The following is a 15793-nucleotide window of genomic DNA, read 5'->3' on the forward strand; positions in this document are numbered from 1 at the left end:
TTACTGTACTGCTTTCTGACAATCGTATTCAAGCGCCAGCGAAACGTTTAAACTTTTGCCAACGCATCGTGATGTATTATTATGATTATTTTTAGAATTTACATTCCTAATCTGTCTGTTAATTTTGGATTTTCCTGCACAAGTTCCTGTTTAGCCGTGTTTGTTATTATTCGATTAAATTTTTCATTGTCCTTTCTATTACAACCGGGAAAGCTGAATATAGGTTTGAGCCCCTGAAAAGAGAAAATAGTGGATACGTCGAGTCTTGCTATTTCACATTATTTATTGGTACTTAAAGTATAGAAACATTTTTTTGTAATTTAATTTCTGTTTGCCACAAAATTCACTGAATATTTGCTTTAGAATTTTGATTCCAGTAAATCGTAACATCTTTTTTCATTTTGCAGTCAATCCTTCGTGTTACTACAGGATATTGAGTAGAAGCAATTTGTGCAATCTCACAATTGCATTATAAACATGTTTCCGAGCAGTCCCAGTTGTATTACTTAGGCCGTAGCAGTACGCCAGTTCTAATTGTTTATTTTGTATTTTCAGGTAATTAACCTTCACGTTCCTTCTTTCTGAACGACTAAATGCTTGGCACATTATTTCGGTAAGTCTGGGGACAGTATTACGTGACTAGTTGCACTCTGAAACGCTCTTTACGCGGCGCTCCACTCAATTATTGTGAGGTCTTCTTAACGGTTTAATTAATTAAAATAATATTGGCTGAGGCATATACCCACATCCGACTTTAAAACAAAAACTTTCTTAATTGCCTGCTCTCTTACGCCGTCGGAAAACCTTGCGTGCATACTTGTGACAGATGAGTATCTGAAAACTGAAAGAACGTGGAATTTCTAAGAAAAATTAGATCAAATAACTAATAGATCTTTGGGCGTAGAATAAATAAATACACAACGCAGAATTCTTTAGTGCCTTAAATTGTTAGGAACTAATTTACGTGACAGGTGTACAAATTAGTCTTCACCCGAGCTCGTCTCTTTGAAAACATTTAAAATCACGTACGCCGTTTTGTTGATAAAGTAATAGAACTTGCATTTTCCTGAAGTTCCTTTTGTCCAATGTAAACTTCCACTGATTCTCCGAACCGTACGAGCTGATAAATCCAGGTTTCGTTATTGCACGACAAGAAATAAGACCATAATTGTTTTTAGAAGCAATATGCTATAAATTAAACGCTGCAAATCTGATCGCCTATCTGTATCACATCTTCTTGGGTGAGAATTTCAGAATACTGATTAATCGCATTTCATGAAACGCATAGATAGTTCCAACAAGAATAAAAAGAAAAGTGTACTAGAAAATTGTATAGTACATAAAAGCCATTGGACTTGCTAGTTAATGCGCGCGCCATTCCTTGAGAAAACAGCTGTTATTAATTCTATTATTGTGTGTCGAATTATATCCGCCAAGCTGTGCAAAATGTGGAGCGTTTTATTTATCTGGTCGCTAAGCGCATTCGGCTCACCCACGCTTGCACACCGGCCAAAAGCAGCATTTTTACTTCGTTAATCATTATCTTGTAGTACAGTTTTATTGACTTCCGTAAGTATTTTCTTTAAAAAATTAATGTAAAATTGGAAACACGTATGATGTTAGTAGGCCATGGTCTTCCAGTGCGATGCCTTTGGTACTGTGCAGAAATTAGTTCTCATCACTGTTACTAATATTTCCAGTCCAGTATATTTTTTTGAATACTCTCGCGGATATTACATGAATAAATATAAAATATTAAATCAATTAATTAGCATAATTCTTCATAAGTCTGCATCAAAGGCAGCGTTGCATGCAACTGCGGTTCCGTTATGAGCCTCGTGCTGAGGCTGTTGCTCTGCTTCGCGTGCTGGTTTCATTTCATTATATTATACTAACTAATACCCACTTTTTTGTCCGCGGGACTTTCAACAACAAGGTGTCTGCCTTGCTGTTTAAAAATATTGCAGCCTTCTATGTTAAATGCTCGGTTGACCACAACAATGGGAGCATAAAACAGCACATGATCGTTTAATTTATTAGTAAGTCAGAAACACAGATCATTAATAAATTAATGCCTGATTTATTTTCACTGTACCTAGTTCCAAATTACTTGTTTTATTCATATTTTATCGTTCTGGAAACGCTCATAAACAAAATAATATCGCTCAATCACTCGTTAAAAAACAATTCTGCACATTTTAAAGTAGCTTTGTGAAATGAGTCCCTTGAGGAAATGAAGTAAAGTGATGACGGGCACCAAATGATGCGTAGTCTTTACGTAGTATATCACATACGTAAAATAAACATACAATATTCACTTACAAAAACAAATTCTGTAGTTAGTTTTTTTTTATAAATCGACGGCATATTTTGCGTCGGCTTGTTTTTCGCCACAGAAATAGACTAGTCCACTACTTTGCTAAATAATAAGAAAAATCTCGGGATTGGCCGTGTACGAAATGACCATCCTCATCAATCAGCTGCTTGGAGTGCGTCCAAGATTTTTTCCACGTTTAGGTTTCGTAGATTAGTTCGATAATTCAATGTACTCCTTGTCGCGTTCCCTCGCTGCTGAGCAACACAACAAAAATCTCTTTATTGTTTTATACATCTTTAATCTTCTCTTATTGATCTAGACAAAGCCGTTATTAGAATAGGAAGACATTATTTTGCTAGCTTTTATATCTCAAAATAAAATATGTTTCGGCTCAGTGCGTCAGTATGGTATTTATGAGACATAAATACTAGCTTATATGTGGATGCGGGGTTGCGTTTAAAGGATAGAGTACATTTTCTATTGATTTAGGGCAACTTATTTGTAATATTACAATTAATTGTTTAATTTATCTTAATTATTTATAAACATAATAATACACTACTCACAAACATTTGTTTACAAGACAATAGATATGTTTTTATTGAAAGAAACATTTAATTTTACCCTAAAGTAATTAGCAATTAAATATCAGTGGGAGTATTCTGAACATGCCCAACTATTTTGGTGGTTGTTGACGGACGCTAATGGTATTTCTGTACTTTCGTTGTCGTGAAAAGTTCGCAGAGACAGTTCGAATGAAGTGTTCACGACACCTTTACGCAATTCCTGTCTCACGCTCTAGCGCTTGCCAAGGCACTACGTCATAAGCGTCGCCATCTCCACACGCAGAGGAAACTGCTACTTCGAGACGTTTGACTTTTGAGCCTATTTTCTTGTAGAAATAACTCTGCGCAGGTGACTTCACTTCAGGTATAATGACCTAGTTTTTTAATTACATTTCGAGAATTTGAGGACAAGCGAGATTTTGAGAACATTCATGTTTGTAATGTATTAAAAATACAAAATATTACCGATTCTCTTACTTAGCACCTAAATAAACAACTAAATAACTTCATGATTACTTATTGTCTAGCTTTTTAATAGCTAGCTAGTAGTTTCTTCACGTTTGAATTTGAAGTTCTAATTTGAGTGGCAAAGGAAAATTTAACCGACATCTTAGTATTTAATTTATAACCCATTCAGCTTAACGATCTCATTATTTTAATACCAGTTGCGTTAATCGCTATCTATTGAGTTGTTGTTGTACTAAGCAAATGGGACGTCTTCGAGGAATGGGATCAGTCCTATAAATTAGAAAAAGTCATGTATAATATCATGGTGACTTTTGTCGGTTTCTTCCTAGTCTGCCGAGACGGGCCGTTGAACTTTTGCTCCTTATTTAGATTATAGAAGTGGAGACGACGACCACGCAATCGGGCCGCCTGGCCCGCTACGCGAAATAGATACGAATGATCACTTCCGCAATCTGTACAGATCGGACATGAAGGGTGGAGCATCATCCCTTTATAATACCTGAACTTCAATATTTTAGGCATGATAAGCAACTAAATCTGTACAAAGTTTTCAAATTCTTGGTATCTGGAAAACAAGGAAGGCGATCTTTTCAATTGAAAAAGAATTCTATTCTCTGAAGAGAAATGCATTTACAAAAAATGATTGCATGTTTCCCAAATCGAAAAATATAGAATGGTGCACACCTTTATAGGTAGCTCATACCATAGTAGTTCAAAGCTGGAGTGCGAGTGTGAGTGCATACGTCGCGAAAGTCGCGACAGAAACGCCAGCACAGTCCTCATCGTTTAGATGCAGTTCAGAAATAGACCACGGAAGCGTCCGACCGACCCGTTTGGTATTTGTTCAACGTTGACCTAAAACAGTGCTCGCTTTGCTCGTTTGTTATTCGCGTGGCCGACTAGCCCGTCGTGAATATTGCCAGAACTATATGTACATTAACATCCGCCTATTGCACTAGTAGTCATTTAGCCATAAACTTACCAATCATCCGAAATATTTAATGTTCCGAATCGATATTTGTCACGGTATTGAATAATGTTTACGGCGTGTTCAGGACAAATAATTGCCATTCAGCATGAAGATGAAGTGAACGCTAAAGAGTTTTGTAAAGCACAATTTCCATCATTGTGGTGTGATCTCGTCACGCGGCAAAGTGCCAGAGCAGGCAGAGCCGTATCACACGTGGAACATGACGGATGAATGGGGGTCGTCAGAGTCGTCACGTGCGGGAGCGAACCACACACCGCGGCCCAAAACGACACCTGTACAATTTATTGGAATTTATTACCTGTTTACAAACTGACTAATATAAACAGTTATAGATTTAAATAACAGCTGAGGTTCTAAATTTTTCACAAGTTTAATTAGCATCATATTTATATTCTGAAGTATGAAACTTGCGTCATTCATAAGTGTTAAGTATGCATATTAGTGAAGTTTGTAGTAACAAATATCTCCGTCTAAATCAATACCACAACAGTTTTAAAATCTTCTATGGGATTGGTGGAGCGATCATAAATCATGAACTTCGCCATGCTTTGGTTGTTAAATACTGTGAATGCTGAACGGATTGTTTGGCAAAAGGATTTGGTTTATGAACACAAAATCGTAATTTCGGCATTTGAAAATTTTGTTTTGTTGTTACTGGGTCATAAGAAGCATGTTTAAATTTATTTTTCCCTCCATCTGGATTAATATTTGCACTCGTGGTTATATAACAGACAACAGGCGTACGTGAGTATTCGAAACAAAACAATTTACTTAAATATTATGCATGTTGTTAAACGTGTTTTATTTGGCACTTTATTCCACAGCACCAGCAGCCATATTGTGGCTGAAGATACAACGTTGCCAACGAAAGTTATTTCCTACTGTCTCCGTGAGACAATTTAACAAGTGTTACAGTTAATTGTCTCTTGTGAGTTTCGCTCACTTGCCAATATCTATAAATCCTGATTAATCAGCAGACATCATAGTGTCGGTGTATACCAGGGTCGCACGTCGTCAAGGCTGCGATTTACGATGCCGGCTTAAAAGCTCGTGTTATGATTTTAATCTTAACCGTGGAAATGTTTAAAAATATTTTATTACGATTTCTTTATAAATTTTAGAACTCGTGCAAGAAAATTAACGATTGTAAACATAAAAAAGTTTAGTATGTAATGTTGAGGTGGCACCCCTGATACTGAACAGCTGTTATGTTTCAGTTACAAATAAAATTGTTAACATCTTTACGTAGTGTTGCGGTTCTATGAATTTAGAGATTCTTACTACACGGCTTTAAATCGTAAAATTCGAAGATTTATGCTCCTTCAATAGAAACGTAAATAAGTTTATGTTGTAAATACCATTCGTAAAAATGTCTGTTTATAGGGACTCGAGAGGTTTTATCACCCTTTGTAATAGTTCATTCAAGTATTTATCTCGAAACGAAAAGTATTCTAACACCAAATATACCAGATTGATATCGCTCACTTATTTATAAATATAAAGAATGTAGAGCTACTTGTGAACGAACCAAAATATTTTCACATAATTTATGTGTAGAGATTTGCGTCAGTGACTTTAACGTTTTTAGAAAATACCTATACGCGTTTTCTTTCTATATTTTATCCGCTCTAAACAAGATAAAATGAGCCTTACTGATGTCAGTTGCCAGTCCCCAGGAAAATAATATTTAATATCGCGTCAGGCTATCGGTGAAAATAATGTTAGATTGTAGCAATCACTTGCAGGAAATGTATGACTCTAATTATAAGGAAAGAAAAAATAGCATTGTAAGTTCTAGTGCCAACAACAAAATAAATTGTCGGATTTATCTAAAGTTTGTTAAACCATTTTCTGCGCATAATTAAATTATATGCTAAGATTTTTTTTACAAATAACGCAATAAGGGTAAATTAACCTGTTCGTACAAAATTATTTCTTGTGGGGAAATCTTCCCTCACCGTTTTCAAGAAAATTCATTCAGTTCTTGCGTGCAAGAGTAACAAAGATACTACATTACAAACTTGCATGTATATAATATTAGTACCAATTTGGTATACGGTTTTATTGATATTGTCACGATTGTTTTATTGAGATTGTACGGTTTTGTTGTATGTCGGAAAATAATTACATGCTAAATCGAATTTAAATTATATAATATTTTTTATCCATAGTGGCATAACGATGGCTTGCGATGTCGTCGAATGTCTAAAATTATGATTTACTAGTATGAATAAAAACTGCGCAGGCGCATGATAGTAATATGTGACATATTAATAGACGCGTGTATAATATATTTTGATGAAAATTCTAATTGTATGTGTGGAAATGTTTATACTGCTTGAACAACTGAAATGTCTCCAATCATGCATATTGCGTAAGAGCCATTTATTTTATCACATAGCTTGACTTTTATTTAGATTTATTTTAATGCGAAATCGCGCAGAGTTGGCATAATGTTAGAACGACTAGAACCAGTGTTTTATTGCTATTTTCCTATAAAATAAAACTGCGATAGATTATAAATATACCATTTAATTACAGATGTAGTGAATTTCTAGTTTTTTTTTTTCAAAAATATTGAACCTACTGTATATTTTTATTAATTATGACTTTTTTCACTTGCAAATTAATAATAATTATTATTCAAAGTCTACAGTACCTAATAAAATTAGGAATGCTGAGACTGCTGAGAGTTCAGTAATCTAAATTAAAGTTCTTGATTTAGATAACTGAACTTACAGCCTGAAGTTGTTATTGCTTTTTATCAAAATTAACTCCCATATTCTTAGTACCCAATATAGAAATAAATAATTGATATTTGTATTAGTATACTGAGCTATACAATACCATATACATGTAGCCCAAAAGTGTTCAATCATAGATGATTGTATTGTACGCGCACGTCATTAAGCGTACATTGTTGGTTAGCCATATCTGTGGGCGCTGTGCGTTGCGTAACAGGCATTCTATGTACATTTATTGCGATCGGCAGAAGTGGTGTAATTCGTGTGTTTTTACAGCTGCAGTTCGGCATAGGCCCAGACTGGGTGTAGCTCTAACTGTGCTCCGACGATAAACAGACGGCCGCTGTTGCCGACTCGCTGAAAACATCCTTTTACGTCATCGCCTCGCTATGGTTTCTGCCTTCAGCGGAGCTATAAGTTCTTATATTATGTGTCTATGTTTGGAAAAGAATTTAGATTCGGTACTCGGGACTAGCGTCAGAGTTATCAATTTTAAACACATCGTAATTTTCATCGCTCAAAGCCTCTAAGATGTCGCAATCTATTCTCAAATGAATTCATAGAATTTCATGTGTTTATATTCTGCTCTTTAATTTGACTTAGTGCCTAATTAAATGGAAATTATTTTCGGGGATAAAATTGAGGTCGCTCTCAGTCCCATGTATCAGATGCCCGCTTTCATTAACCCGTCTATTCCAAGAGAAATGGCAATAGTCACAATTCTCCATAGTGCTAGGCTAAATATGATTTGTGGGACGCATCTCGAACGGACGGCGACAGAGAAGTGTGGCGAGTGACCCCGTTCCGTCGTCCGCCATGCCACAAGATTGTTGTTTTTGTTTTTTCTCCGATTTTTACAAACATAATGTGAAAATAATATGTTACCAACATCTTAACGATGCCGACTTTTCTAAAATATTTTCTTCGCTTTATGTATCAATCCCCATAAAAACAAAATATTTTTAAGCCGAGTGTCGAAATACAGACAAAACAGCTCTTCGCCTCGATGACTCCGCCTGCGTATGTCTGATATCTTTCATGAAATCTTCATAATCATTTTCTTCAAATCGAATATGGTACATAACTGTAGTTGATCGCTAAATAAGTGCATGTATAAAAACATAAACACTTCTTATACGTAGAGTACCTAGCAATTATCTGCTGCTCGAGGTGTGAATACTGGCTTATAATTGCTCAATCAGTCTCACCTGTATCAATGAATTCCACAAGAAATGAATAAAGACGCTAGTTGTGACTGCTTCAAACAGCCCAAATGGTCTCACTGACTGATACAATAAACCATGTCTATTGATACACATACATCAAGGTTTGTTGTGTTTGGGACCTCAATTAAACTGTACGTTGCCGATGTTTTTACCTCGTCAGTGATTCATTGTTTGGACGGATAGGCAATGTAATACATTTCAACAAAAATCAACAACCAACCGCGAATGTTTACGTAATGTGTAAAACAATGGCTATTCCATATTACTTGTAGTCCGTGTGTTTGCTGTTTAGGAGATAGCCACCTATTCATTTTTGTGATATTTTAATTTTTGCGTCTTGTGACGCAACCTTATGCATTGAAATGTGTGATTGGTAGCCAGAATGCTGTTAGTACATTACGTAAATAAAGATAAGTGTAAACAAAAATATTCAGCTAGTCTGACATCAGATTTCTTCAAATATCAATTCAGATTTCTTGTTCAAATATCAATGCTTTTATCTACGTAGCCCTTTATTATATAGCTCTAAATACTAATTTCTATGGAACTTAGGCCGTAAGTCATGTAGAAATTGGTCTATACAGGTTAAGTATCAGACAGGCAAAGTGAATAAAGTTGGCAAAGAGCAGTTCTGTTTTGTGGCATAAGCAACAAATACAGCAATTGCATTAATTCGTTTAGCAGATGTTAAAATTGTAGTGTGCTAATAAAATAGACTGTCGCTTAGTAGCAGTATAAATATAAAGTGTAATTAAAAATAAATTCAGACACGCCTATTAAGATAGGTACTAAATTATCTTCCTATTGACTTTTGGAAGTCGATAAATGAATTCCGTCCGAGTCGTTGACTGACATTGGGGCTACTCGATGATTCGCGCTCGCTATGAGCCAACATTTTATGTACTACGGATACATAGAAGTGATGATTGGTCCAGAATCTTGCTCAATTGTTTACTAAGTTTGATAGATGTTAATGTCACGAAGAACTGCTAATAAAATCATTTATGCAATGTTAGTAAATAGACAATGCTTCTCAAGAGAATAAGAGAATAAGAGAATAAGAATCATTTATTTGCCAAATGTAGGTATACAAATTAGCTGGAAATAATATTTTACAACAGTCCCGATACATTTTGCCTTACGGCGTGCAAATTTGTTTACATAGTAGGTACAATTCTAAACACAAAATTGTTCAAACAATACAAAAAAAATAAATAATTAAAACAAAAATTAGACTATAGGTACATATTTCAACAAATCAAACAAATTAAATCCTATACGAATGTCAACAAGATTATACATATTAAGAATTCTATTACTATAAACAAAAAGAAAATATATAAGTATTGCAAAATTTAAACATTATATTATATTATTACAATAAATCTTTGTCACTAAAAAAATCTTTAATTGAGTAGTAACACTTATCCAGGAGTAGTTTTGTCAACTTTTTTTTAAATACTGAGGTAGGTAAATCTTTTAAATACAAAGGTAGTTTATTATATACAAGAGGACCCATGGTTAAAATATTATTTTTAAGTAAAGACGTTTGGTAACCACCTGTGTACAGTTGTTTTTTATATTGAGACCTAATGGGTCCTGAACGTTGTCTTTTATCAACTAGTGATGGGAACAAGCGCTGGTTTGTCTTTACAAATAGGGCAACTTCTAGTAGATATAACGATGGTAATGTCAGTATCTTAAGTGATTTAAAAACAGGTTGACAACTTTCTGTAGATTTAAGTCCTGTCATTGATCGAAGACAGCGTTTTTGGGCTCTAAATATTCTTTCCTTCTCACTACAGTTTCCCCAAAATATAACACCATATCTAAGTGAGGAAGCAACTAAGCCGTGATATGCTGTCACCAATGTGTTAATATTAACTTTTTTTGAAAGGCTGTAGAGCACATATGCAGATTTACTTAATTTATTGCATACGTTTTCTGCATGATGTTTCCATGTCAGTTTATTGTCTATGTGAACTCCTAGGAATTTTGTTATTGTAGTTGTATCGACACATTGTTTATGGTATTTAACAGTTATATTATCTGGCTCTAGCCTCTGGTAGAAATGCATGACTTGTGTCTTAGTTAGGTTTATCTCTAGATTATTTTTATTAAGCCAGTTTATTATAGTTTTAAGTGTGTTGTTAATGTCTTTTTTGTATTCCGTTTTATTTAAGCATTCAATTATAACTGTGCTGTCATCCGCGAATAATGTCATCGGGTGATGAATTTGCCGCGGTAGGTCATTAATATAGAGCAGGAATAATAAAGGTCCGAGTACGCTGCCTTGCGGAACCCCAAATTTAGTTATTCTACTCGAAGATAAATATTTGTATTCATGTTTAGTTTTGGTACATACCCTAGAAATTTCTGTATACTGTTTTCGATCAGTGAGATAAGATTTTATTAGGTTAAGTACGTTGCCTCTTATGCCATAGTTTTCCAGTTTGTTTAACAGGGTATGATGTTCTACACGATCGAAAGCTTTTGACATGTCTGTGAAAATTGCGCACACAGGATTTTTCTTGTCTACATTTTCCATGATGACTTTTAAGAGATCAAATACCGCCATGTTAATATTTCTATTTTTTCGAAAGCCTTTTTGCTCTTCGCATAAGATATTATTTTTACTTAAAAATGTGTAAATAGGTTCATAAATAATTTTTTCAATTATCTTAGAGAATACTGATGTTAGGGCTATGGGTCTATAATTTGACATGTCTTCTTTGGTATTTTTTTTATGCAATGGTTTTATGACTACAGTTTTTAGTTGATCTGGAAATGTACCTGAGGTTATACTAACATTTATGATATGGGCCAGCGGTTTGGATATGATTTCGGGGACAAATTTTATAGCCGCGGTAGTTACTTCATCGTATCCAAAACTTTTTTTATTTTTTAAATGTTTTATCACTCGTTCAATATCTTGCGGTACCACTGGGGGCATGAATAAAGAATGACTGATGTGAGTATTGCCAATTGTCTTGCCCAGGTGTTTGTCACTTTTATTCTGTACCTGATCAACAAAGAAATCATTGAATGACTCAGCAATTTGTTGTGGGTTATTTACCAGTTGATTACCTTTTTTTATTTGTAGTATAGGTTCTTGCATCTGATTGTTATTATTAATTAACTGCCATGACACCTTTGATTTATTTTGGGAACAATTAATAAGGTAATTATTCTGAGCTTTTTGAGTGAGATTTATTATTTTCTTTAGAGTTCGTGAATAATTTTTAAATATACTTTTATTTTCGCTCGAAGGCGCTTTCCTATATTTCCAAAGTAAGTTCCTTTGTTTCCTGCTACAAATCCTTATTCCACGTGAGATCCATTTTATTTTATTTTCACATTTCATATTAACTAATTGTTTAGGAAAACATAAATCATAAAATAAACGGAATAATTCTATAAACTTATCGTATGCCTCATTGGGGTTGTCAGTTTCATATACTTCTGAGAAAGATAGACATTGAAGGTGTTTTTTGAATAAAATTAAATTATCTTTGGATAAGTTACGTTTATGAATGTGCCAAGAATTTAGTATGCATGATTTTTTTACTTGTATTTTTAAAATCTGTGCTGTGTGGTCAGATAATGCAAAATCTATTACTTCACTCAAACATCTTTGTCTGGAATTATGAGCAAAGTTATCTATACATGTGCCGCTTTTCGGTCTAGTCGGTTGCTTTAATTCCAATTTTAGATTAAATGAAAGTAGTAAGTTTTCAAAGTCTATTGTTATATTATTTCTCTTTAGCGTATTAATGTTAAAGTCCCCACATAATACGATTTTTTTACTTGACTTGGTACACAGTTGCTTCAGTAAATTATTCAAATTATCCATAAAAGAGGTTATACAAGACATATTCGGAGGTCTATAAATACATACAACAATTAATCTCTGTTGACATAATTCTATAGCACAATATTCAAATACACCCGCGATGGATGCGTTCGGAAGTTCCTTATATTTTAGCCTATTTCTGATAAGGATACACGCACCTCCACGTTTCTGATGACTTCTTGAGTAACATGAAGCTAGCTTGAAATTAGGTACTTTAATTAATGATTCTTGTCCTGAAGTAACGAAGTGTTCTGTTATGCATAATACATCGATGTCAATTTTCTTTTCAGTGTGAAGCTCTTGGATATATAGTGTCAACATATCAGATTTATTCAAAAGTCCAGCGATGTTTTGGTGCAGAATATTTATATGGTTATAATAGAAAAAACTGATCGCTCGTTGTTTTAATACTCTCTTGTTCATTTGGAATCTCAGTAGTATTTGTTAACGCAGAATTGTAGTGAGTCTCAATATTTGCGATTGGTTCTTGAGAACCGAATGTTTTGTAATCAAACTTTATCCTGGACATGATCTGCTCAAATATGTTTTTCCATCCGTTTTTATTTATTTTCCCGGAATTGTAGGAAAACATTTCATGCGATAGGGTAGCATTACAGTCGAAGAAATATGCGTATTCATTATTTTTTATGTCTGTAAGAAGCAAGTTATTGAAAAACTCCACTTTATAATTATGTATTAATGCACCTTTTACATATATCGGAGTGCAAATAACAATATTTGTGTGGGTTATATTTTTCATCGAATAGGTCAGGTTGTGAAGTATGTCTGCATAGTTACCATTTTGTAGATCTTTTTCTCCAATGAAGATCAGGCAGTAGTCATTCATTGAGAAGTCTTTTAATTTGTATCGAATGGTCCTTAAGAAATCTTTTGATGTGACGTTAGGTACTATATAATTGCAATATTCAAACCTGTCGGAGAACACTTCCTCGATTAAGGGCAGAGTCCCTCTTGTGCAATTGCTGCTGATAATATAAAGTTTATTTTTGTATTTTGCACTTGCGATATTTTTACGAACAGAATAACTCGTTTGTGCAGTAGTTTCGCAGTTATACAGTTCCACAGCCGCACTGGAGCTAATGCGCTTTGTTAGTAATGCAATCTCTTGTTCTGCGATTTGTAATTTATTTTGAAGCTTAACTATTTCTTGTTCCAGTCGTAGTACATATTCACTGATCTCATCTTGCAATGTGCACGTAAATGGAGAGGACGGTTGTTGTTGTTGCTGCTGTAAAGTAGTTTGCTTCTTTTTCTTTGTACTTGAACCAGGGTTTTTAAAAATGGAAGAAGATTGGCACAAGGATTTTAAGGTGTTGATTTCCGTGGATAACTTGTTAATATGTTTTTTTAAATCTGTGTTTTCAAACAATACATTTTCTAATTCATTTTCCGTACTTTCCAGTTTGAGTGTGAGTTGGTCGATTGTCTCTTTCATCTCTGAGGTAGTTATCATATCACTTACAGTTCTGTCAACACTCCTTGATAATTTGTTAGGGGTTATGTACGACTCATCAGAGGTTTCGCAGTCAGTGAATATGTGGGAATCGGTTAACATTGTGCTATTTGACTGTATATTTGGTACTTGTTGCGTTGGAGGTGTGGTCTTCAAAACAGTTGGCTTTTTTCGTAAAGTAATGCCGGATGTTGAGTCGGTTTTACCGTACTTTTTGCCTCTGATACATGTTTTACATCTCCATTTCTGTTTTGCTTCCGAGTCTTTGAGCCGATATGTGTGTTCAGGGTATCCATCGCAATCAAGTTCGTATCTGTTGTCACATGCAGAACACAGTGCTGTACTTTTAATGTCCACCTTCTTTTTACATTTATGACATATTACTAGCGATATTATTTTTCGGCTGCCATTGCCAATGCTTGTTGTGCCGATTGGTGACATTTTATAAAATAACAATATTATTCCTAAAAAGTGAATGTTGCGATTGGGGTTCGAACTCGCGACCAGTGGAACAAAGTTCATAGGCAAAAGTAGAACACTCTCACCACTACAATCAAGCATAACAAAAGTGTTACCTGGGTCATTGGGGTGCTAAATATTTACTTTCCATTCAATATCTTCCATTTCTAACATAAAATAATAGTTTCTTACAAGGCTCATAATTTTCCTGAATAAGTATTCGGTCGGTAAATGTACATTACATAATGTCGTCTTATTGCGACAAGACCAGATCTAGGATTGTGTCCTGCGGTTAGTAACAAGGACTTACAACAAAATAAGTAGACAGGTATAAACTATACCAGTACTTTATTCTTATTAACCGAATTAAATGTCAATTCGACATGACGGTGGTAGATATTCGAGTTGATAAACATGTGTTGTGGGTGGAGGCAGGTGCTTGCGCCCACGCAGCGCCCAGGGCCGTGTGCAATCTGACGTCACCGCGACAACCTTCCGATGACGTAGCATACGGAACCTTCCTTCATTTGCATAAACATTACTTTCAATTTTGCTAGAACCTGCGTGGGTTACAAACGGATGCCCTGGTCTATATTTCGGTTCTACGAAACCGTAATTTGTAGGAATATAAGAAAACAATGTTAACAGTTTTTCTTTGTTGGCTAAAAATGTGATTAAGTTGCTTTTCAATTAACAAAGTGGTGACTCACTTTTTCTTTACCTTTATCTTCCTTTAGTGTACGAGCCAAGCCTATATCTTTATTTATCTTCTACTTCTACTAATACCTTTTTGTACAAACTTGGTACTTTACGTTCTTTACTACTGATAGCTTTGATAACGCGCGATAAATAAACTAATTAGTTTACTAGGGTGCGAATGAGCTGAGAATGATAAAGTCAATACATTCGTACAAAATAGAATACTATTCACGCTTGAGTAGTGTTCGGAACAGGCCATAAATCAGATACCAACAAAATTGAGACTAGATGCGACGACTGCGTGACTGCATGCGTTAGCGGACGTGTGCGGCGTCTGCGCAGCCACGCTGGCATTTTGATTGACGTGTTACGCTACGCGCATCACGCATGCGACCAGCCAGCCTACTAGTTCATTTTATTTCGTCGTAATTTCCAGCCACTTAAACGCGAACTCACATCAAAGGAGCAAGCCTTGACCTATATTAAAAACAAAAATCTTTTCACGTAAATAAATCCATGATCCAGTCTACTGAATCCAGTGTTTTTGATTTTTTGTTCTTTTATTTCATAAACTTTTTATAACAAGACATTAAAACTTAAAAGATCTCTCTTATATCAAGCCCTTGTTATTAATTAGATTATGTGTGATATAAAGCAGTTAAATATTTTTAGAAGGAAATAACTACGTCATGCTATAATTATAAAATACACGTAAGTAAAAAATATTCAAAGTAATAAAACTGTTCTATAAACGGAATGATTACGCCCAATGACCGATTGACTAAGTAAGCAAGTAGTGTCGTGTGATACCGAATTATGATACAACGTCGCGTGGGCAGCGCGGACACGTGACAAATCAGCTGCGATGACTACCACGTCGCCGCCTCACTAAGAGAATTATGTGCATTATACATTTTTACCATCACACAGTAAGCCAGAATGTACTAGAAATGTGTTTAGGTGCACACACACCGGAATGCGAATGAACGAGAGGGG

The 15793-nt window shown here is 34.9% G+C and overlaps 1 protein-coding gene across 6 annotated transcripts in view; it reads left to right on the top strand.

The window, feature by feature from the left end:
• The window catches only part of LOC124634821 (actin cytoskeleton-regulatory complex protein pan1), a 38423-nt gene that overhangs the window by 13250 nt on the left and 9380 nt on the right, over positions 1-15793 (top strand). For 2 of the 6 annotated variants that reach the window (XM_047170466.1, XM_047170467.1), the window contains exon 2: positions 556-613. The exons of the other annotated variants lie outside the window; for them this stretch is intronic. The gene's annotated coding sequence lies outside the window, so the exon portion shown is untranslated. The remainder of the gene's footprint in view (positions 1-555; positions 614-15793) is intronic. 6 annotated transcript variants of the gene reach the window in all.

This window comes from Helicoverpa zea, chromosome 12 (assembly GCF_022581195.2).
Source record: "Helicoverpa zea isolate HzStark_Cry1AcR chromosome 12, ilHelZeax1.1, whole genome shotgun sequence".
NCBI lineage: Eukaryota > Metazoa > Arthropoda > Insecta > Lepidoptera > Noctuidae > Helicoverpa > Helicoverpa zea.